This window comes from Stylophora pistillata, chromosome 5, assembly GCF_964205215.1.
Source record: "Stylophora pistillata chromosome 5, jaStyPist1.2, whole genome shotgun sequence".
Classification (NCBI taxonomy): Eukaryota; Metazoa; Cnidaria; class Anthozoa; order Scleractinia; family Pocilloporidae; genus Stylophora; species Stylophora pistillata.
In genome coordinates, this window is record NC_142523.1 from 23,827,999 (window position 1) to 23,852,142 (window position 24,144).

Below are 24,144 nucleotides of genomic sequence, written 5' to 3' on the forward strand. Positions count from 1 at the left end.
CATAAATGATTTGTCTGCTGTAAAATTGACACAGCCAAACCCCCTGGCAAATGTCTATAAATTTCTTTAAATAGCAGCCAAGTTGGTGCCCATTACCTCTTAATGTGCAGTGTCAAAGTCTCCCATTGACTTCAGTCTAATTTCTCTAAAATCTAATAAGTGCATATCATCCATTTTCATGAAGAGGTCAACAAAGCTGTCCACATTATTTTAATCTGACTTCATTCAGTCTTCTTCCCAAGGGATGCAGGCTTTGGGAAATATTTTGGTTTTAGTCCTCAATGATACTATTAGCCGTACAGGTTCTTTCTTGTTTGGTTTATAACAAGAGTCTTTTTCCACCATAAAATTGCCAGAAAACTCCTGTAATTTAATAGGTTGAAAGATAAGGTTGCAAAGGTGTATCTGATGTTTTTGGGAAGTTAGAAGGATAGATGAAATCACTTTAATTTTTATTGGGGAAAATAAATGATTAATTTAACTGTAATAGTAGCATCGATTGCACCATCAATCATCAAAGAGGACTGGAATTGAACTCGTTTGTATACCCTTTTCCTTTTGGAAAATCAATTGATTGTGACCTCCTTTCGCACATCACTCAACCATATTAAGACTATGACACTTCCATCCAAGTTACAGAGGAAAAAATGACAAGAAAATTTGTCTCAAGTACTCGTTCCAATGTTGTTTGCCGACGCATTTTCCTCCTCCAATTCTTTCGCGGAAAACTAACACAGGCGCATAGCAGAGGTTACTCGCTTCAAACAAAAACTTTCTGAACATGCGCAAACAAATTACCTCTATGCTATTATGATGAGGTCTAATCCCGTGCCCAGACCTTCCATGGCCAAGCCTACGTTTTAGTTACAGTTACACGGTGGGATCTGGGTACGAGATTAGATGAAGTCCTCTTTGAGGGTTAGGGGGCTCGAAATTGTGGGGGTGAGAGGACATAATCCATATTATGGCTACCATTGTTAGGGAACAACGAATTTTCCAAAATAATCGATCGTCTTGAGACATAATGACTTTTCCAACACCAAACCAACAGAAAATGGATCGAGGAGATTCTGGTATCTCAGAGAGTTAGAATGAGACAGAATAAATAAGCAGATTTAAATAACTAATTCTCTACGATATGCGCTTAATTTTAGAGAAAAGAAGATAATTTTTAAAATCACTTCGAATTATCGCGAAATAAAAGGAAAAACGCGATTACCTGTTTAGGAGGACATTGGGACTAACGACACGGTTCTCACTTTTGATGTTCGTAAAACTTCCAAACGTGCCACAGGACTATAATCTCCATACCGAACTTTGCAAAGATTCATGGTGACATATGACAGATTCATGGTGACACAAACACACTTAATTGAAAATATATCTACTTCCTGGACTGAAAATAGATTAATAATCACGCTCAGACCTAAAATACTAATCAGATGCAACAAAAAGCAATTACGCAAATTCACTTTTAATCAACGTTCCATTAACTCCCACTATGAGTTCCATTATTTGTTAGATAGTTCTCGTGCAAAGTCAAAGATTTAATACTTACTTGCCATTCACTGCCAGCTGCGCTTTCAGTCGTTGGTGTTAGAACGAAATCATAGGGGAAGAGCTCTGCATTTGGCAAATTCACGTATTCCAAGGTAAATTTTAGTTGAAAAACAATAGTTTTGATTTATATAATAAAGATTTTATTACACAGACAAGACATGTTTGAAGGTTTTATGGCCTTAACTCGTGCAGATAAAAACACAAGGTTAAGAATATAGCACGGATACTTAAAACTTCTTAAGCTTAAAGTCCTTAAGTTATTTATGAAGGGATCTTTCGACATGTTCAGGCAAGACATTTGTCGAAGCAAGACTGAAGCTTTAATTCTTTATTATAAGTTTCTTATCAAACGTTTCTTTCCCTTCAAGTGAGTTTATATCAAATCAGCTTTATGAAATTCTGCACTGTTTTAACTCAGAGTTAGATAAATACTTTGCAAAATTTTCCACCTGTTTTTCTTCTTATTTTAGGGTTACAGATGCAATGACGTTGACAATCCCGCTTCTTTTACGTCTGTCGTTAACTTTTTACGATGATCTGAGCTAAAACTACTATTAATAATCAAGTTTCGACATTTATTTCAGGTATGTCAATGTAGCCAAAATTGGAAAAAATTATGAAATCAAGCTTAACGTAATTTTATACAATCTGTAGTTTTTTTTGTGTGTGTGCATTAGACCTACTGCAATTTGAGTTAGATTAAACGAATAATTCAGCTTTTAAAGACCATGGGAATATGTGAAAAATAATTTACAAAAGCTTGTTAATTTTACATTAATGTTGCATGAACACAAAGATTATACAAATTTTAGCCACGCACGGTATTAAATGGCCAAACGCCCCGCAGTCAAAAATTTTCGCAGAATTTATACAAAATACTTCTCTCAAGCTTGTTATCAGATATAATTTTACGAGAAATGTAAACATAATCCAAAAACTAATTTGGTCTTTAGTGGAGGAATTTTCCTAGCGTGTACGTGTCGTGTGATCAACTATTTTTTAGTCTGCTTGACCTTTATTTCTTTTACATTGTGTTAAATGCAAAGGGGATTTCTCTTAGCAAACATAACGTAGAAGTTGACATTTTTAAAGTAAATCTAGAAGTTTGAATTTTCAGAGGAAATAGCATAAATGTATGTGAAGCATGTCGTGCGCTAATAGACACTAAAAACTATTTAACATTTGCCTAAAATGTTGGGGGAAAAAGTCTTAAGTCTCTTCTGCGCCTTGTTCTGTCTCGTTTAGCGCAGAACCGAAATAATTGGAAGGTAAGACTTCCACAGGTTGAAGTGGCCAACAATTTCGAGGAACACAGGCTTAAAGGTTTATACTTTCACATTACCTACAGTTGCGCTTCCACTTCTAGATCAACACCAGCACTTACCTTCACATTGAAACTCCTAGTACTATTTTGTTAAAAAAAACTTTTGATTCTTTTTGGGCTATATACTTTAGTTTATTCTAGTAAAAAAGTGACACTTTCAGATTGAGTATCTCTTAGATATTGAGACCGACGAGGAAAATCGCTAATTAATTGTTAACTTGCACAGCGAAAGTGTCTGTTTGTCCGTGAGTTGAGGAAGACCTACCGTGTGTGTAGTATTCGCTACGTATTTTTGTTATTTTCATTTCGTGTTCGCGGTAGCGAAGTTATCAAAAAGAGGTCATCCTGCAGGAATGGACAGCCGCCATATTACATATACTAGATCAATTCTAAAAGCATGAAATGAACATAAGACAGCTCAGTTAGGGTTTTTGCGAAAAAAAAAAAACCGGCAGTGATTTAGCAGAGGCCATGCTACACGACATTTCGGAAGGAGGTCAAACAGAAAGCCCCTCCCGGCACTTGAGTGACCATCAGGCGGGAAACGTTTACAATCGATCGAAAGATTAATCCTAACTAAGTTTTTGAGCGACCTTTTTCTCCTAGTAAAATCAAAATACAGGATTCATTCTCCAACATTTCATCTTGGTATCCTCTATTTTATTCAACATGGATTGTGCCAAATTTTCGCGTAGATGCGTAGCGCTTCTCTTCGTACCATGCTTTGTACCTGGGAAATGACACCAATATAAATTCAAGTATTCGAATGTCTTCGTCTCTATGTAATGTGTATCCAGACGTTAAGGGTCAATTCCTTGTTAAACCTCTCACATTTTTACACTTTTATTTTCAAGAGCATAATTTCTGAGTCTGATATTTCAGCCATGGGTTGTGATTGTATCGTGGTACAATGTACATTTGTAATTTTCCCGTCTTACAAATTCTCCTATCTGGTATTTGGTTCTGTCATATTGAAAGCGTCGTCAATATAACTCTTCCAAAGTAGTGGTTTAATTGTGCTCTGAGTAATAATACCCTTTTTTCTAATTTCGCCCTTAAAATAGTGGTAAAAATTACTACCGTAGTGCTATTCTTTGCATTATTCGGGTTCCCGGATAATAAACACTAAACACGGCGCACAAAGTATCCCGAACTAGGGCCATCCTCGTGGTTTCAATAGTCTTTTCTACAGTTGTGGGCTTGGTGGCTAGGCCTTTGAACAGGAGTGAGGTTTAGGGTGACCTTGTTATGATAGAGATGTTGCTGCTTTTCAAATGCAAATTTCTTTGTTATCATGCTAACTAGATACAGGTCTCTATCACAACAGGGACACCCTTAGCCTCACTCCTGTTCAAAGGCTTGGCCACCAAGCGCACAACTGTAAAAGGGACTATTTCGTGGTTGGTTGTGATTTACAGATAGAAAACGTTGTGTTTTTACCTCATTCTCGGGGTTTTAATTACGGGGTGGGTTGTGCTCTACAGACAGAAAACGTTGTCATTTTATCCCCTCCACACTAGCGGTTAAGTTGAGCTCTGTTTGATGATATTTGTTTTATTTTTGCCATGAATGTACCTTTGTTTCGTTTTATTTTATTTTATTTTATTTTGTCTTATTTTATCTTATTTAGCTTCGCCAACCGGCAGGGACACCGCAACAGCTTGCGCCGATTACAGCGGCCCCAATAAACCCACCCATCCCATCCCAGGGGAGGACATCCATCACACAGTAATCTCGTGTGTGGGAAATTAACGTCTCCTACTACTTCTTACTCATGCAGAGAGAGAGAGAGTGGCCATATTTAGGAAACACATCCTGGAGGCACATCCTTGAAAAACATTACGACCAAACTAATGCTATTGGCGTTTCTAAATTATATCCAAACATTGATCCATTTTTGATCTTCGAAACATTCAAGAACAAGCTTTGTGCAGGTATTCTGGAAGGAAAAGTTGATCTCTGCGACCCATCCGCGCCAAGATTGATTTATTATTGCCCAATCGAATTTGAAGTAGGCACCTATCCAATCGGAAGATGGAGCATCCCAACAGAGGAAACCTGTTATGTAAGAGTCGTATGCACCCCCTCAAGTTGCTGCTGCAACCCTCTTGTTCCTAGAAGGGTGATAACAATTTTTCCGGAAAGATACCCTAACTAGTTGGACAAGTTAGACCCTAACTAATGATCTCTTATTGGGGTGATGCTCATGGAGCTAAAGTTTTGGCAAAATTAAATAAAGAACTATTGATTGGAGTCATGAGGTGGAAAATTCAGTCAGAATGATAGACCTTTTCAACGTAAATGCGGGAGAAAATAGTCAAGGATTGAGGCTCGATAAAGAAACAAACACAGCTGTAACTTTCTAATTTAGCTGAAATATTTACATTGCTGTAACGACATGATTCCAGATCTAGTTGAGCTCGATCAAGAATTCATCTCCTGGCTAAACTGACAGAAGCCTCACGTAATCTAGGTCAACATAGTCCACCACAATTCTTTCAACCTGGTTTTTCCCAACTAGTACCATGAATCAGAGTGAATTAATCTTCTGCTTTTTCCACCGACGTAAAATAAGTTTGATATGCTGTTTAATAATTTCCCTTGTACCATTACCTGGAAGCTTTGCAGCTAAATGGCTTCCTTTCTCACTAGAATCAAAGCATAGTAACAGCTGCCGAGTATTATTAGTTTCCTCAATCTTGGAAGTCGCATTGATGTTTTATTTGATTACAAGAGATAACGCATGGTACAATGGATTAAAATAACGAAAGAAGTTGGTGTTAAATTCGATTTGGGTACCTCTGACATCATCATGCAATGCACAAAAAGGAGCGTATAAAAAAGAATGCTCGATAATTTGGCTCTCCTCTTTTCGATTATGATAAAAAATAGAGATGTTATATGCATTCTTGGAAATTATTCTGATTTATTTCTTTCCTTTGGAACATTTCAAAGTCTCCTCATGCAGGTACTTCTTTTTCAGATTAAAACTAGGCTAAAGGGTGTTGTTAATGATATTCCTACAGAGAAAATAGTGAGAGAGAGGGAGAGAGAGAGAGAGAGAGAGAGAGAGAGAGAGAGAGAGAGAGAGAGAGAGAGAGAGAGAGAGAGAAAGAGAGACAGGGACGGGAGGGGAGAGGGGGAGAGAGAGAAAGAGAGACAGGGAGGGAAGGGGAGAGGAGGATAGAGAGAAAGAGAGAGGGAGGGGAGGGGGAGGGAGAGAGGGAGAGAGAGAGAAAGAGAGAAGGAGACCTCATATTTGTCATGTCCTTCATGCCGCCCCTCGCCACACAGAGTGGGGAATAAAATTGACAATACATGCATTAGTTTTTATCTGAATTTGGATGTTTACTTACCGTAAAAGTTTTTTTTATTAGAAGGAACATAAAGAAATAGCTATTGGCCGTGAATTGGCAAAACATTTTAAATGTTGGCCGTAAAAGCCATCACCTTATGAATACCCTCTTATTGCAGATGTACAATAATACTTTTGCATGATTTTAAATACCATTTCATTAATATTAACCTCCTTCTAACCGAGTGTGAGGGCCTTACCGAGGGATATTGACCAGAGTTAATGGCAGTGACAGGGAAATTTTTACGAAGACGATGACTGACTAGAATGACTGAGGGCCAGTCGTGGTTCTCCAGTACGGCTGGAGAAAGCGAGGGCTGCATGCAAGATTAGTAGTATATTTTTTCAATGGCACTAGGACCAAACTTGTTTATTTTGAATTAGCTGGCTTATGTGACCAAAACTACATAGCTTATGACGGGAGAAGGTCTGTATGGTAACATACGGACCAAGTGGGAACCAGTCAGAACTCTCGGATTATCTCAGGACTACCTCGCAATATGATAAATCATAAATAAAAACCTTTCATCCTCCTCAAAGGAAAGCAACATTCAACTTCACCTTAACTTTAAATGGGAAACAGTTGCAATAGGATTCTTGTATTAAATACTTAGGAATTTTAATTGATATAAATTTATCCTGGAAACCTCAAATCTCTTGTATTGTAAAGAAAATCAAAAGAAGTGTAGGGATCTTGTCTAAGCTTCGCCATTTTGTTAATATTGATATTCTTACTAATCTCTACTACTCTTCAATCTATCCATTTCAGATTATGGTATAATTATCTGGGGTAATGCATATTCAACTACACTTCAGCCTTTATACATTTTATAAAAAAAAGCAGTGCGAATCATGACTTTTTCCTTATTTGATGAACATTCAACTCCGCTGGTTAGATTGTTGGCAATTATGAAGCTCTCTGATCTTGTTGCAATTCATATTGCACCTTTTATGCATAAATTTCATAACAAGTTATTACCTTCCTACTTTGGTAGGAATGATATTTTGATATTTTCCCCAGAGTAGTCAGTTTCTTCCTAGCTATTCCAGACCTGCGATTTATTTGTTGCTCTACGCTTTTTTATTTTATCATAATTGTTCAGGATTTCATTTCTAATATATACATACCTATAATATTTATTCAATGACTTGTAAATTTAGTTTTTTCATCATCATTTATAGTTAAATTATATGTGTGTGTGTGTACATGTTTGTGTGTGTGCATGTGTGTGTGTCCCGACCCTAATAATGTAATTCATTCTATGTAATTTGGCTTTCTAGCCTTGTAAACCTTTTGTTATTTTAGGAAGCTAACACCCTCTTAGTTTATATTTTCTTATTTGGCGTTTATTTAATCTTCTCAAGATAAGGGTGAATAAAATTGTTGTTGTTTTTGTTGATTTCAAACGGTAGTAGTGACCTGGAAATAAGTAGAGATCTTGGAAATGAAGTAATGTAGAAGGCATGTGCCGATGATAAAAATAATTTTCAAAAGTTCTTCTCAACTGAATGAATAAAATGCACGCATTTTCTGAAGCCACCAGCATTAAAACAGTCACAGAAGGAAATAAGAAAAACAAATGAAACAAGACATCTCTTGCTCTTTTTTCAAAGAAGGAAATTTGCTCTGGATTCAATTCTGTTTCAGATTCAGAATTACCGATTTTGTATTTTTCACTAAGTAAATGTATAAAATGAAGAAAGAAATTTGAAATTGAGAAATGAAAATTAAAAAATATATATGAATGACTTTTGATTTAATTCTGATTAAGATTCAAAATCTCCGAATTGGCATTTTTGTCTAAATGAAAAATGAACAAATCAAAGTGAAAAATGAAATTTTTGACTGCGAGCAACTAGGTTTATTATTGCGAATAACGAAAAATATAGCTTTTAATAACGTTAATATAAAGATATCAAGAACTTTAGAGAGCAACTTTTTGGATTTTTTTAGCAATTTTTCAGTAATTTTTTAGCATTTCAGTGAGCACCTTTCTAGCATTTTACGAGCACGATCGGGACAGGCCTACATGTGATTACTGATCGCTAAATTGGTGGCTGTTAAAGTCGTCTATGTTTACTTCCAAAATTTGTTTTTCCAGAAACAAAAATCTGACATCGCTGACTGCTTATGTTTTCGGAACAGTAAACGTCTTATAATCGAATGTCTTAATTCATAACACTCAACTCTTTTTATATGGTGATGTAAATATCTATAGCGATGATAAAAAAATAATAAGAATAGAAAAGAACCTTTCAATTTTCTCGTCTAAAAAACTTTTTGAAGAAGTTGTTTAGGAAGTGCAGTATCTCCTTTGAAGCTTCAGGCCTAATCCAAGGGAGTTTGGTTGTTTCAACTTGGCTGAATACTTCATCAAATTTTTATTTAACTGAATAAGATCTTACGGACCAGACGCAGAGGTCGTCATTCCCACGTACTTCTATATCTTGTGTAAATTTAAAAGATCGTGGAGTCGTAAAACTTGTAAGGTCAAGCTGTGAAGCTCTCGTTAAGAATATAGTGTAGAGAATATTACACAGTAACTCACGCTGGGGCGTGAATCTTTTCATCTGAATACCATAGAAGGATTTTAAACAATAGAGCAATTATTAAAGACCGTTGTGAACATTACTTAAAACAACTACATCTTCACCGCTAAAATCAGCAGAATATATCATGCGAGTAATATTCTTGTGACTTATTTGGCACGCACGAGCCATTCACATCGAAAGGTACTGTTCTGTTCAAAACAAGTGGTTTATCGCAGCTAGCTAAGAACGAGCCAAAAATATTTCGTGGAGCCAAAAGGTCAAGAAGGTTCTCACATACCTGTAGTACCTGTGAATATACTCGCTTTTTTGCAGATTTTAATTATGACTTAATTGCGACTGACGAAAATCCTTACCCAAGTTAGCACTATCGGTTTATTGGGTATTTACTGCGAAAATTCGGTGGTGAAGATGTGCGGACTTGACTAAATGTTCACAACTGTTCTTAATTGCTCATCTCATTAGCAATTAGCCGAAAAACTCATTGATACATAAAGAAGGGTTCATACGAATTCACTCAATTACTGTCATAATCTATCAAACCCTTTCCACATGTTTAGGCATGTTCATATTTTTTATTTTTCCAAGCGTGACTGAGGTTTTAAATCTTTCTTATAGGTTTCTTTACCTATCCAAAAAGGATCAAACACTAGAAGGAAAATTATTTACATGATGGCTATCATTTTCAGGGAGCAACTAATTTTCCGAAATAATCGATAGTTTTGAAATATTGACTTTTCCGACACCAAAGAAAAAGGAACCAGGAGATAGATAGAGAAAACTCTGGTGCTTAGAGAGTAGCAGAGACAGAATGAATAAAAAAATTGAAACATTTAATCGCCGCTTTGTGAACTTCATTTCGAAAATTTCTCGACGATATTCGTTCATTCCCAGCAGTGACAAGAATAGAATTTTAAAATCACTACGAATTATCCCAAAATAGAAGAAGAAACTACGATTACCAGTTAGGAGGGCTTTGAGATACAAAACGGCTCTAAATTCCGGTTTTCTTAAAACTTCATCGCAAGACTCAATGAAACTAATTGCCAACTCAACTTTTTCTTTAGCAAAAAAACCTAGCATTTATTATAGACTGTTATATGATCTTCCTTTATTTTGACCCTCTGATTGGCTATCTCTATTTTATCCTTTACGCAGAATGTTCCGCCGGTCACTTCCCCCGCAGGTGAGTTATATCAATATCAGAAACGTATTCGACGCTAAACGAAAATATAGGGATTGGCCTTACGTATAACAATATTACACGTCTCTAACAATGCTCGGAATTACCAGCTTTGATCCCGTGCAAGAAAAAAAAAAAGCACGTAAAGGGGAGTCATGTTCCCATCGAGCCCTACATCCCTTCTGTGGTTCAGATATATTTTCACAAAAAAAAAACTCGACTTTGTAAAAAGAATTCCGGGTAATTTTGATTTGCTCATAGTAATGAAATTATGTCAATAAAAAGATGTTAAACAATAAGTGACACTGAGGGAATTCATCCGTGTGAATCCATTCGCAGCTCTGGTCAAAATACCTTGTTTATGTTCCGTTCCATCACTACGGACGATGTGCAGAAGATTATTATGAGTATACCGTCTAACAAAGCTCCCGGTTGCGACAAAGTAAATGCAAAAATTCTGAAAGATAGTTCACCAGTTATTGCTCCCATCATAACTAGTCTTATAAATGACTCCTTTTCTCTGGGCAGTTTTCCACTACAATGGAAGAAAGCAGAAATCGTTCCAATCATTAAATCAGGCGACAGTGAGGAACCTGCCAACACAAGACCAATTTCACTACTACCCATTTTATCTAAAGTATGCGAAAGAGCAGCTCACTCGCAACTAGTCAACTTCCTTGACTCAAACAATATAATATATCAAATGCAAAGCGGAAACAGAAAATTTCACTCAGCCGAGACCTCATTACTTTATTTCACAGACGAACTACTAAATAACATGGATCACAGAAAGATGTCGGTTATAGTTCTCTTGGATATGTCCAAAGCTTTTGATAGCATTCGACATGACTTGATGTTGCGAAAACTTCGCAACGTTGGTTTATCGGAAATAGCTTGTACCTGGTTCGAGAGTTATTTGACACAACGTCAACAAGTTGTAAAGATTCAGGATACCTTGTCCAGCCCTCTACCCTTAACAGTCGGAGTACCGCAAGGATCCATCATGGGCCCAGTATTGTTTACATTATATGTAAACGATCTCTTTCGAGTTCCAAAACACTGCAAACCCCTGGGCTATGTGGATGACACAAAAATTTTCCTCGGGTTCCCCTCAAACAAACTTCAAGACGTTATCTCTGCTGTAAACGAAGATCTAGAAGAAATATTGAGTTGGTGTTGTACAAATTCGCTGCTCATAAACCCTGATAAAACAAAACTTCTCTATGTGGGCGTCCCCCAACTAATGAGAATTTTACCTGCCACTCTTCCAAGTGCCACAATATTGGGAACTGAAATCAAGCCTGTGACCGTAGTTAAGGACCTGGGAGTGCACATTGATTGCCATCTCAACTTTAATGAGCACATCACAAAAACGGTATCTGACTGTATGTTTAAACTAACGAGAGTCAATAGGATAAAACATTTACTGGATCGAAGCACTCTGATATACCTCATAAACGCTTTCGTCTTTTGCAAACTTTTTTATTGTTCGACAGTTTGGAGCAACACAAGTAATAAGAATATCAAAAAACTTCAGTTAGTCCAGAACTACGCTTGCAGGATCGTGACTGGCTTGAAAAAGTACGATCACATCACAGAGGCACTGAAGTCTCTTAAATGGCTTAACGTAAAGAAAAAACTACTTTTTAATGACTTAGTCATGGTTTATAAATGCATCAACAACTTGACTCCTAACTATCTCTGTGAACGATTTAAACAACGTTCCGAAATTCACCAAAGAGATACCAGACAGAAGAGCGAGCTTACGTTGCCCAAGTGCAGGATCGCGGCTGGGCAAAGGGCTTTTGCCTTCCGTGGGGCTAAAAGTTATAATTTTTTACCCAAATTTATCAGAGACACAGATAGCCTAAGTGGTTTTAAAAAGAAAATTTTTAAGAATATTCTTAATTCGTAACATGTGACTTTAGTATTGAAATATAAGCTAATTTTTTTTTTTTTTTTTTTTTTTTTTTTTAATATCATGTTATCTTATTATGACGTTTTTACGACTTAATATCTTATATTCATGTATGGCGGAAGAGCCCCCAGGGGGGAGCTATGCAATAAAGTATGTATGTATGTATGTATGTATGTATGTAAATATTTAACTTATGATCTTTGGACTAAAAATGTTTAAGTCTTAAATTTAAATTCATAAGTTTTTAATAAGACTCTAATATCCCGTCAAGTGGGTTAATGTCAAAATAAGTTGTTTGAAATTCTTCACTGTTTTAACTCAAAGTTGGTCAATTTGAATATTTTGCAAAACTTTTCACTTATTTTTCCTCTTATTTTAGGGTGGCAGAAGCAGTGAAATTGACAACTCCCGCTTGTTTTACGTCTGTCGTTAACATTTCACGATGATCTGAGCGAAAGTCATGCCTAATGATGAAGTTTCGATATTTAACTCAGGTATAGTAAAGAAGGCCTTACTTACAGATCATCATGATCACCTAACATAAAATTCATATTTTTGTCGCATTAACTCTTAAAATGGACCAAACGATCCGCAGTCAAAAATTTTCGAATAATTTACACTATTGGAAGTCAGATACATGTGGATGTCATGAAATCAACTATTCTTAATCTGTATGACCTTTTTTCCTCTACAAACCGGATTTCTCTCAGCAAATCATAATGTGGAAGTTTACATTTTTTAAAGGTTTAAATTTTTAAAGGTACCAAAAGATAGCGATCGAAAGTTACATAGAATCCAATCCTTTACATAGAATCCAATCTTTTTTCCTCTGCAAACCGGATTTCTCTCAGCAAATCGTAATGTGGAAGTTTACATTTTTTAAAGGTTTCAATTTTTAAAGGTACCAAAAGATAGCGATCGAAAGTTACATAGAATCCAATCCTTTATTCGCTTTAATTACCTGAAGGAGAAATTTTTTCTAGAACATTAATCAGTTCCCTTGGAGAAGTAAACAAACGGAAATTTGCATATGTTCTTAACAGCACCTGCATTGTACTACAAAGGAAAAGTTGAATCGATGTTGAATGTAATGACATGAAATCTATTACAACCAAGGAATCTTTCGAACCTCGTTTTAAATTCCAAGAATCATGTTTACGTCGTTCGCACGAAAATTTCCCTCTCTGAATAAACGATGAGGATATAAAACCTGCCTTCTTTGTCCATTCAGCCTTTTTTGTGCACTGAACCTTGCACCCTCGGTGGCGTGTTGATATTCAGCGGTCGAACACCTTTGAATATGATTTTCGGTGGGAGTTTTTCGACATTTGCCTTCACCGCCAGAGCAACCATGAAACTTTCTCAGATCCATCGCATCCTTTTGTTAACTCTAAACCTTTTGGTGTGACTTATAACCGAGTATTTTCACGTAATTTTCAGTTTGGGAACTTGACTTGACTAAGTTGCTAAGTTTGGGGTGCGTCTTACAACCCAGTGCGCCTTATAACCGAGAAACTACGGTAATAACAATTATGTAAGGCATTTCGTGTGATAAAAGACAATGAAAATTGAATAAAATTTGCCTGAAATGTGAGGGAATAAAGTCTTGAGTCTCCTCTACGTCTTGTTCTGTATCGTTTGGCCCAGGAGAAAACAAACAATTTCTGAGAAACACAGGCTTAAATTTCTAAGTCATGCCTTTCTTGGCGACGGCGAGAAATGGACTTTTTAAACGTTGTAACGCCGCTGCAATGTTAGGGTTTTGAAGTTCACTTTGGGCGCCGCTTTAACTCGTGTCCAGTGTCTTCCGAGAGTAGAGCCTAGTCCTTTTTTTCAGAAAAATCTACTTATTTAAATAAAGTCGTCTACTTTTGTGCGTCCTGTTTTTGTGTCTAGACGACTTTAACGTCTCTAGCATAAAAACGTCCAATGTTACGACATTCACAGTACTTTCAGTTCCCTTCCACTTGTCGCCAACACCAGCATTTCGGTACCTTTCTCTCCCATTAAAATTAAATGCAGAGATACCTTTTTCCAAAATTCATCTTGGTACCGTATATTCTAAAGCGTATTTAGAAACATTGCATGTTTTAGTCAAACGTGGAGCATGTCGAATTTACTCACAGGATGTGTACAATGACAAGAACAATTATTAAAGCCGAACCGTTGTGACCATTAATTTATTCAAATCAAATACATCTTCACCGCTAAAATCAGCAAAATATATCATGCGAGTAATATGCTCGTGGATTATTTGGCACACACTGAAGTGTACTGCATTGTTCAAAACAAGTGGTTTCCCGCAGTTAGCTAAGAACGAGTCAAAACCATTTTGTGGAACCGAAAGGTCAAGAAGGGGCATACGTACGAGTAGAGCCTGTGATGATACTCGCCTTTTGCAGATTGTTAATTGTGACTTTATAGTCACCACCACTCGGCGAAAATCCTTACTCTTTGTAGCATCGGCTTATCGGGTTTTAACTGGGAAATTCAGTGGTGCATGGTGAAGATGTATTTCAATAAATGGTCACAACTGTTCTTAATTGTTCACCTCATAAGCGGTTAGCCGAAAAACTCATAGGCACATAATGCATTATACGAATTTACTCCAATTGTCATGAACTGTTAAACCATTTCCACATGCTCAGGCACGTTCATATGTTTCATTTTTCCAAGCTAGAATGAGGCTTTAAATCTCTATTATAAGTTCCTCATGAAACTATTTCTCCCGTCAAGTGTGTTTGTAAAATAAGCGTTAAGATTCTGGACTGTTTTTACTCAGAGTTTGTCAATTTAAATACTATACTTTGCAAAACTTTCCACTCAATTTTCTTCTTATTTTAAAGTTACAGAAGCAGTGACGTTGGCAACTTCGGCTTCTTGTACGTCTGTCGTTAAAGTTCCATTATGATCTGAGCGAACACCGCACTAAAAGATGAAGTTTAGGTATTTAAGTCAAAGTTGCCACAATTCAGGAGAAGTTCTTGTGGAAAAAAACCATGATATCAAGCCTAACGTAATTTTTTCATTTGCAATGTGTATTTTTTTTTCGTAGTGCACTATCTAATTAATTCAAACTAGATTTCTCTCAGAAAATCAAAGCGCAAAAGTTTGAATTTCTCCAAAGGCAATGACTCATATTTATTTGAAGGATTTCGTGCGCTAATTGACACTGAAAATTTTTTAAAATTTGTCTAAAATGTTAGAGGGAAAAAGTCTTTAGTCATAAGCAGAGAAAACAAACAAATCGAAGTTAACACTGCCTCAGGCTGAAGCGGCCCGGCAAAGACTTCCGAGAAACGTAATCCTAATATTATGACTTTCATAGCACTTTCTTTTCCTTCACATTGAAACTCCTGGTACTATGTTCTGAAAAATTATTTGATTCCTTTTGGGTATTTTCGAGTTCTAATAGACACGTGAGACTTTCTGATTACTAAATATCTTTTAGATATTGAGACCGACAAGGAAAATTACTAATTAATTTTTAATATGCACAATGAAAGTGTCTGTTTGTCCGCGAGTTCAGGAAAGCCTACCGTGTGTGTAACATTATTCGACTAGATCTTTGCAGTCTTAATCGAGAACCGACTTTTTATTCCGTCATTTAGTTTCTTTAAGTGTCTTTCGTCTATTTGCTAGGTAATGTTGTCACCTTCATTCCATGTTCGCGATAAAGCTATAAAAAAGAGGTCATCCAGCAGGAATGAACAACTGCCATATTACATATTGATACTAGATCAATTCTAAAAGCATGTAAAAAACGCAAATCAGCTCAGTTAGGATTTGGCGAAAAAAAACAAAATCAAAAAAGAAGAGCAAGCAGCGATTTCGCAGAGGTCCTGCAACACACAAATTCAGAAGAAAGCCAAACAGAAAGCTCCTGTCGGCTCTTGTATGACCATCGGAAGGGCAAACGTTTACAATCGATCGAAAGCCTAATCTAATCGGTAAATTTTTGAGTGACCTCTCTCTACCGGTGAAATCAAAATCAGAACTACATTTGTCCAAAATTTCCTCTTGGTATCCGCTATTCCTTAAGCATATTTTGAAACGTTGCACATTTAATCAAAGGTGAAGAGCATGACGACTTCCTGACTTCCTTCCTTCTTCTCCACTTACCGTCAATCCTTTCCCTGTGCCTGGTGAATCACACGGATAGGAATTCAAGTATTCGAAGGTCTTCGTCTCTTTGTAATGCGTTTGGACGTCAAGGGAAGCTTCCTGTTAAACATCTCGCTTTCGTACCCTATTGTGTCCAATAATATAATTTCTAAGTCTGATAATTCAGTCGTGATAGTGATTGTATCGTGGTACTATGTACAGTTGTTGTTTGCCCATCTTACAAATTCTTCGATTTTGCCTTTGGTTCTATTCCATAGACAAAAAACGTCGTCAATATAAACCTTTCAAAGTAGCGGTCTAGTTGTGCTCGGATTGATAATACCTTTTTCCCATTTTTGCCACGAGAGTAGTGGCAAAACCCTCTGCTGTTGTAGTGTTATTTGCCATTTCGTGGCTTAGTGAGAAAAAGTATCGAGTTCCCGGATGATTAGGATACCAACGGCGCGAGGCATTATGGGTATTCTATCGATACTAACTAGAATGCCTTTCGGGCGAAGGGGATATCTACGGATAAAAGTCGTAACAACAGCGCGCAAATGACATTGATTGAAAAGGACCAAGCTCGAAATGCCTTATGGGATGGTGTTTTAATGATAGAACAAGTAATTAAGTTGAAATTTAGTCCATACCTATTTCTATTTTTGCCATGATTCCATGTTGTTGCAGAGAGAGTCTCCAGCGAGTGTGTATATCAAGGAAAGATAAGAAGCATGTCATCGACAGGCATTTTGACCCAAATGCTTTCGACATTTCCATATTTTATCCACACATTTCTCTTCGGTTAGTCTTCGAAACATTTAAGGCCAAACTTTGCGCGGGCATTTTGGAAGGAAAAGTTGTCTATGATTACGGTCACAGTCACAGTGATCCATCGGCAAGATTGATATATTATTGCCCGTTCGATTTTGTAGTGGGAACCTTTCCAATGCGACATCGATGGGGCATCACAAATATTGAAACCCGTTATGTGAGAGCGGTGTTTGCTACCTCAAGATGCTTGAATCCTTTTTGTCATCGTCTTGTGCCTACACTGCTGATAACAATTTTTCCGGATGGAAGCATCTCTTATTGAAAGTGCCTCTGAAAGTAAAGCTTATGGAGCTAGATAGACAAGTTCTGGTAAAATGAAACTGACGAACTATCGATTATAGTCACGAAGTGGAAAAGCAAATCAGAACGATAGATAATAGATAATAGCTGAGTTGAATTGAAACTGAATTAAGAAACGAACAGAGCTGTAAATTTCTTATGTAGCTGAAATATTTACTTTACGTTGTTACGACATGATTCACGAGCTATAGGTGTTACCAACTCCAGATCCAGTTGAACTCGACCAAGACGCATCCAAGCATCTCCTTCCTAAACTGACGGATGTCCCACGTTATCTAGCTCAACGTAGTTCAATTAACTCTTTTGAATGCGTTCGACTTACACTGTTTGACAAATGCAATATGGTGTAATCTCTAGCTTCAGAGATAATTAGACATTTCGAGATAAAGAACAGAACTATGTTCAGCAACTCAAGGAGTCTTTTTAAGAAGGCTGATCCTGTGAGGGAAGGGTTCAGAAAAAGAGCACTTTTCATGATAATTACTGTGATGATTACTGCGAATAGTTATACTTAAACTTTAGGGAACAAGAAGTAGGATAATTTCGAACTGAATCAAAGTACCATAGTGTAACTGATATATGTAGTCTCAACGTATTCCGAAGACAGTTTGCATAATTCGTTTAGGAAAATAGTTCTCAGGGAACTGACTCCCAACGGAGGGTAGGATGATATCATCTCTCTTAAATGAGTATGCAGACCAATTCTAGGAACATTTTCGAAAATTGTTGGGCGAAACTTATACGGAAAAACTTCCCATTCAACTTAGTGTGATATAGTTACGTCCAAAAAATGACACTCCTAAGCGAGTAAAGGGGGCTCGTTTCAACTCTCTCTCCCTCAGCTGTGTCACTTGTGAAAGATACTGCAATATGAATCCTTCTTTCAGGGATACCCATGCAAGCGAAGAAAACAAGGGTGGTGAAGCTTCCTTTCAAGTCTAAAAGTGGGTTTCAAAGCCATGTTTTGTCTCAGTAACCTTTAGCTAACAGTTATCACTGAACGTAAAATCAGTTAGTTTTTAAGATGATGACTGATCGAGAAAACGATCGCTGATGGGTGGTATTCCAACATTACGTTTCAAATATTTCAAAACGATGTATGGCTATCGCTGAATCTAGGAAGTATATTACTATCTTCAATTCTCAAGAGCTGAAAATTGCAATACATTCCATCACAAAACTGTAACGGCTCCTTTAGAAGCAACGTGATAGTCTTTAAGTCTAAAATTCAAAGACTTGTTTTAGGTCACAGTAATAAATGAAAGCCGTAATTATTGTTGTGAGCATCATTTCCGACATCTCATCATTTTTAAAATTGACTATAATATATAATTATTATCGTGTTATTTGACTTGAATGAATGACAATGCATAAGAGGGCACTGAGCCAGTGTACGTTTTTTGTGGAAAAAGTTAAATGCTGCGTTTTTGATGTAGTTTTTTTGTTTGTGTGTAATTCTTTTGTAGCAAACTGAGCAAGACTTGAGTGGGATGATGTTGCACCGAGGAATTAAATGGTACGGTAAGATTTTTCTTTGCCAATATACGGGGCCATTAGATTGGCAAAAAGTGAGGGGTTTGTTCCATTTTTCAAGAATAAGGTAGTACTTTCATGTCCAAAAAATACATCTGATTGTATTTGCAAAAACATTCCCATTATGTTGCAGGATTGACTGTCAGATTCGTATCCTGACAGACCTGAGCTGATGGGTGAACAGCCTATGGTTGAAGGGTGGTTGAGACCTTAAGAGGGGCAGCTAATTATAACACCTGATGCATCGCCCCCTTCAAGCCTAGCTGACTAAAGAAAATGAGGTTGCTTAACGTCAAGGCTAGCGCCCACATGCAACCCAGCGAACAACCTAACTAAGGATGGGTTGCAAATAGCTTACTGTGGAAGGCAAACGGGAAAGGGAGGTTAGGTTTCTGAAACCCCTTGACCAACTGGCATTTTTCTTTGAGGCTGGAAGGGGCTGGTCTTATTCATCTAGGTTGAAAGACTGCATTGCAAGATTTGTAGTCAGGCTTCTGCCCAGTCAAATTTCAGCTATTGGGCTAACACTCCATGGATTGAGGAGTGGTTGAGTGTTAAAAAGCATACCTTTGGGGGAGAGGGCTCGATTGATATTGCAAAGCCTGATGGCCAGGATCTCGATTTGGATTTTCACTTTTGCCATAGAGTGTTAGCCTAGTAGCTAAGGCGTGACAGGTACAAGCCTGACTACCAATTCTGCGATGCAAGCTTTAAAACTCGGTGAATAAGGGAAGCTCCTTGCTGCCTTAGAAAAAAATTCAAGTTGACCAAGATATTTAAAAAACCAACCATTCCCAGCCCTGAGTTTTCCACACAGAATCATTTGGAACCCATCCTTAGATACAATATTGGCTTTGATACATACAAGGACTAGTCTTGACGTTAAGCTTCGTGCAATTTCTTCAGCCATGCCCATCTTCGTATGAAAATCTGGCCACATGGTTTTTGCAGTGTCAGTTGAGCCCTCTCCCTCAAAAGCATGCTTTTTAATACTCATCCACCCTCCAGCCATGGAATTTCAGCCATGTGGTTGGTGTGTGATAGGGTACAAGCGTGACTACCAATCCTGCAGCGCAGGCGTTGAACCTGGATGAATGAGACAAGTCCCTTCCAGTCTTAAAAATATATGTTAGTTGACCAGGGGGTTTTCAAAACCTACCCTCCCCACTCCTTAGGTTTCCACGCAGAGTCATGTGCAGCCCTCCCTTGGATAGGTTGGTGGCTGGAATGCTTGCTTGGATAGGTTTGTGCAGGCTGGCTTGAAGTTGGGTGATTCCCGCTTTCAAGCGAAAACCTAGTCATCAGCTTTGTACAGTCCCCTCTTGTGTTAGCTACTAAAGTTAATTTTTTTGTTTTTGTTTTTTTTAATGGAAAAGTCCAAAAGAAGTACAGCCTGATAAGAACTTATCCAAGGTGTTTACTTTTATGCAAAAAGCAAATGCCTTATGGAGCCTACCTTACCCACCCTGAGCCTTCCATACAAAGCCATTTGAAACCCACCCTCAGTGGGTTGGGCTGCAGGTAAGTAGTAGCTTTGTGGTTAACCTCACTTTATTTTCGGTGGCCAGGCTCAATTGATACTGCAAACACCTTGTTGCTAGGTTTAACAATTGGTTCATGCATCAGTGTGCTTTCATCGAGATATGAAGCACGCGGGAAGTTTGGAGAGCACGAAAGATGCGTAAGAGTCGCTCGAGGCGTAGCTGAGAGCAACTCTAGCCTCTTGCATGACTGCTGCAGTGCTCTGCACCAGGAATGCAGAGGTCACGGGGTGAACTCCTGCTCAAGCCAGAATTTCTTTTGGGCTATATTTTCACTACAGCTTAATTAGTGTTCATAACTGCGATGATCATTCACACATTCATTGTACAACATGCAGCCAAAAGTAGCTCATATATGAATCCTGATCAAATTGTCACTGTTGAAAGCTGATTTAGTTTCAACTCTTTTTCTCTTAGAGCGTCGCAGTGATACATTTAGTAAGTCTGATGAAGATTCAGGGGGGTCCGATAGTGGTGATGGAAGCACTTCTTTGAGAGGTACATTACTGTAGTGTATAAATATTCAATGCTGATTGATCTTTTAAGATGCGTAAGAGTCGCTCGAGGCGTAGCTGAGAGCAACTCTAGCCTCTTGAGTGCTCTCCAAACTTCCCAAGTGCTTCATATCTCGATGAACGCACAGCTGACGTATGAACCAATTGTTTTATAACATTTTCAACGCTGTAGTTTATGTATAAAGGGCATAAATTCCCTCTCCTACGCTTCAATGCGTTGTTCATTTTGTTTCGTAAAAGTGTTTCACTATGCTTCAATGATCTGGTCTTTTGATTGGTCAAAAACTGACAGGTGAATTAAAGCGTGAAATGAAGTTTGAATTGCGAAACGAGATGAAACCGTTGATTGTTTTGTTTTCCTTTTCTCTGGGTTCTTTCTCGGGAGTTAAAAAATCCATTCCCCAAGAAAAGTAGGCAGATCTTCATTGGCTAGTTCGCTTGTTGCCATATCTAATTGAACTTTTTTCTGGACGTTTTTCCCGTTATTTAATGAAAAATGCCGAAGTTACTCGCGAGAAAAAATTTTTTTCGCGAGCCATTGGTTTGCTGACGTCACCAGCGTGCACAATGAAAATTGAAGCACGCTCACACAATTGAATTTGATTGCACGAATTCACAAGCGATATATGTTATAATTTCATTTGAAGGCGTGCATCGCTCACCTTCAAGCCAGTATAGCTGAAGAAAATGCACGAAGCTTAGCATTCGAGGCTAAGGCCTGCATGCAGCCTAGTCACCAACTTATCCAATGGCTGGTTACAAATGACTCTCTGTGGAAAGCTCAGGGATGGAGAGGGGATGTTTTTGAAACCCTAAGTCAACTTGCATTTTTCCTAAGGCTGGAAGGGACTTGTCTTATTCATCTTGGTTGACACCCTGTATAGCAGGATTGGTAGTCAGGCCTGTTCCCTTTTTCATCTCAGTAACTGGGTTAACACTCTACGGCTGGAGGGTGGTTGAATGGCTAAAGTATGGCTTTGGGGGAGAGGGCTAAATTGACATTACAAAAACATGGTGGCTAGGTTTTCGAGCCAGTCTGGTTGACTGAAGGACACTTAAAGTCAAGGCTAGTACCCACAGGCAGCTCAGCTACCAACTTATAATTTATCCAAGGGTGGGTTGCAAATGATTCTGTATGGAAAGCTGAGGGGGTGGAGAGGATAGATTTTTGAAACACCTTGGTTAACTGGCATAACTCTCTAAGGCTGGAAGGGGCTGGTCTGATTCATCCATGTTCAAAGCCGGCACTACAGGATTAATAGTCAGGCTTGTACCTTGTTACATCTCACTCATTAGGCTAACACTCCATGGTTAGAGGGTGGTTGAGTGTTAAAAGCATGCCTTTGGTAGAGAGGGCTCAATTAACCTTGCAAAAACCCTGTGGCTAGGTTTTCACTAGAAGGTGGGTATCACCCACCTTTATGCCAGTCTGGATTTAAAAAAATAAATGCCGAGGGATTAAAGTTTAGGCTTATGTTTACATGCATCCCAGTCACCATCTTATCCTAGGGTAGAGTAATTATGTGTGGAAAGCTCAGTGGGTGGGGAGGGTAAGTTTCTGAAATCCCTCGGTGAACTGGCATTTTTCTCTAAGGCCGCAAAGGACTTGTCCTTTTCATCGTGGTTGAGAGACTGCATTGCAGGATTGGTAGTCAGGCTTGTACCCTATCAAACCTCAGCTACTGGGCTAACACTCACCGGCTAAAGGGTGGTTGGGTTTTTAAAGAATACCATTGGGGAGAGGGCTCAGTCAATTTTGCAAAAACCTTGTGGCTCGGAGGCCGGCATCGCCCGACCTCAAACCAGCCTGGCTGAGCAAAATGCAGGGAGTAAACGTCAAGGCTAGTGCCTGCATGTAACCTAGCCACCAAACTATCCAAGGCAGGGTTGCAAATGGCTTTGAGTGGAAAGCGTAGGGGACTGGGAAGGGTAGGCTTTTTACTTATCAGTCATGAAGATTTTTTTGTGGACATCTTAGTCGAGTTCTTCTGAGGCTGGATTTGTTTTGGACTTTGTCTATTTATTCAGTCAGACCCATGCTTTCTGGTATCCCTTCTGGTGAACTAGATCATTTTGACTGGGGTTGGGGTGGGGTTTGGGAAATTTTCAATTTTGAAAGATCGCTTGTTTTCTTGGATATTGACTATGAGTTTGTCATCTTTGTGGGTGTGTTTTGGCGAATCCATATAATCGTCATTATTAAAAACTGTATCATTGGATAATGCAATTCAAGAATTTTTATTGGCTTAGCCATTATGGTATATGAGCCAATATACCATAATCTACAAAGATGGAAAGCGTACACATCAGCTTAAAATTAAAAGGGAGCTAAAACATTTAATAATTTAATTTCATGTTTTTAATAAAACAATTACTCCACTCGCGCTTGTTGGAAATGAGATGATTAAAGCCAACTCGGCGCTACGCGCCTCGTTGGTCATCTATCATCTCATATCCAACGAGCGCTCGTGGAGTAATTGTTAATTATCATGTCATTTGACCTGTATAAATGGCTTTTTAATGACTTCTGAGAGAGCACTGGGAGTGTTGTGTATAAAAGGCTAAATGCTTTTTTTTTTAAAGTAGTTTGATTGTTTTTATGCGATTTTTTTGCAGCAGGAACATATGGAGCAAGATGTTTTGGAAAAAGATATTGCTTAGAGGAAGGAATTAAATAATATAGTAAGATTTTGGTTCTTTTTCACCCCTTTTCCTCTCTCCAACCTTCTCACCCACAAGATCTCATTAGTAATTCTCCTTACTATCTGCCATACAATTCTTATGATGTAAGTTTGGAGAATTTGGTATTGGATCGGCTAATAAACTCCAAATTGATATTTTTCTTGATTCTCATCACTTATCTGCTTGATATTGTATTGGAATTGTAAGGAGAAATTCTGTTTTGGTCCCTCAATGGGAGTTAAAGGGTTCAATCCTCGCCACGCAGGCTACGGTTACCTGATAGTGGTTGATCATTCATATTGCACGAGTTGAACGTAGAAATTCAAACTGAAGTTTCATTTGAATAAGCTTGGTAGTCTGGCAGATGTAAAAGGAACTTGCTGTTCTGCATAATGCCACACCCTTAGGGCCGGTTATTAAACCAAAGGTTAACCGTTGTTTTACTAAAGCACTTCCTAAAAAAATCCCCAATTTAGCTGGACCTTCATCTGAACATTCACCTTTTTAAACGGTGTCAAAAAGCCTGAAAGCTAACAGTGGAAAGACATCAGCTAATTAACCCAACCCTCTAATAGAGAAAGCCCGAGGCCCCGCGATTACGTAAAACCGTGGTTTGGGTCAGACCTCGTGAAAATAACTGGCCTTTATAAGGTGTTATACTTCATACTCTGTTGTATGCATTCAGGGTGATTACAAAGTTCAAAATCTCTTGTTAAGAACAAGAATACGGCTATCAAAACCCACAGCC

At 38.0% G+C, this 24,144-nt stretch overlaps 3 long non-coding RNA genes across 8 annotated transcripts; 2 read left to right on the plus strand and 1 right to left on the minus strand.

Annotated features, from left to right (window-relative positions):
• Positions 1–1,473: 1,473 nt before the first annotated feature.
• Positions 1,474–5,657, plus strand: LOC148730923 (uncharacterized). The gene is made up of 3 exons (XR_016001944.1): positions 1,474–1,652; positions 2,031–2,144; positions 4,515–5,657. It is a non-coding gene; the product is annotated as an uncharacterized LOC148730923 (long non-coding RNA).
• A 266-nt stretch (positions 5,658–5,923) lies between these two features.
• LOC148730924 (uncharacterized) lies at positions 5,924–23,556 on the plus strand. 6 transcript variants are annotated; one of them, XR_016001936.1, is made up of 7 exons: positions 5,924–6,571; positions 9,948–9,975; positions 12,270–12,384; positions 18,592–18,641; positions 20,035–20,179; positions 20,617–20,697; positions 23,331–23,556. It is a non-coding gene; the product is annotated as an uncharacterized LOC148730924 (long non-coding RNA). The 6 variants fall into 6 exon arrangements; XR_016001937.1 differs by lacking the exons at positions 5,924–6,571; positions 9,948–9,975 and adding an exon at positions 18,013–18,069; XR_016001938.1 differs by lacking the exons at positions 5,924–6,571; positions 9,948–9,975; positions 20,035–20,179 and adding an exon at positions 18,013–18,069.
• LOC148730925 (uncharacterized) lies at positions 10,708–12,159 on the minus strand. Its single transcript, XR_016001943.1, has 2 exons — positions 11,229–12,159; positions 10,708–11,125 (listed from the first exon to the last, which is right to left on the minus strand). It is a non-coding gene; the product is annotated as an uncharacterized LOC148730925 (long non-coding RNA).
• Positions 23,557–24,144: the final 588 nt, after the last annotated feature.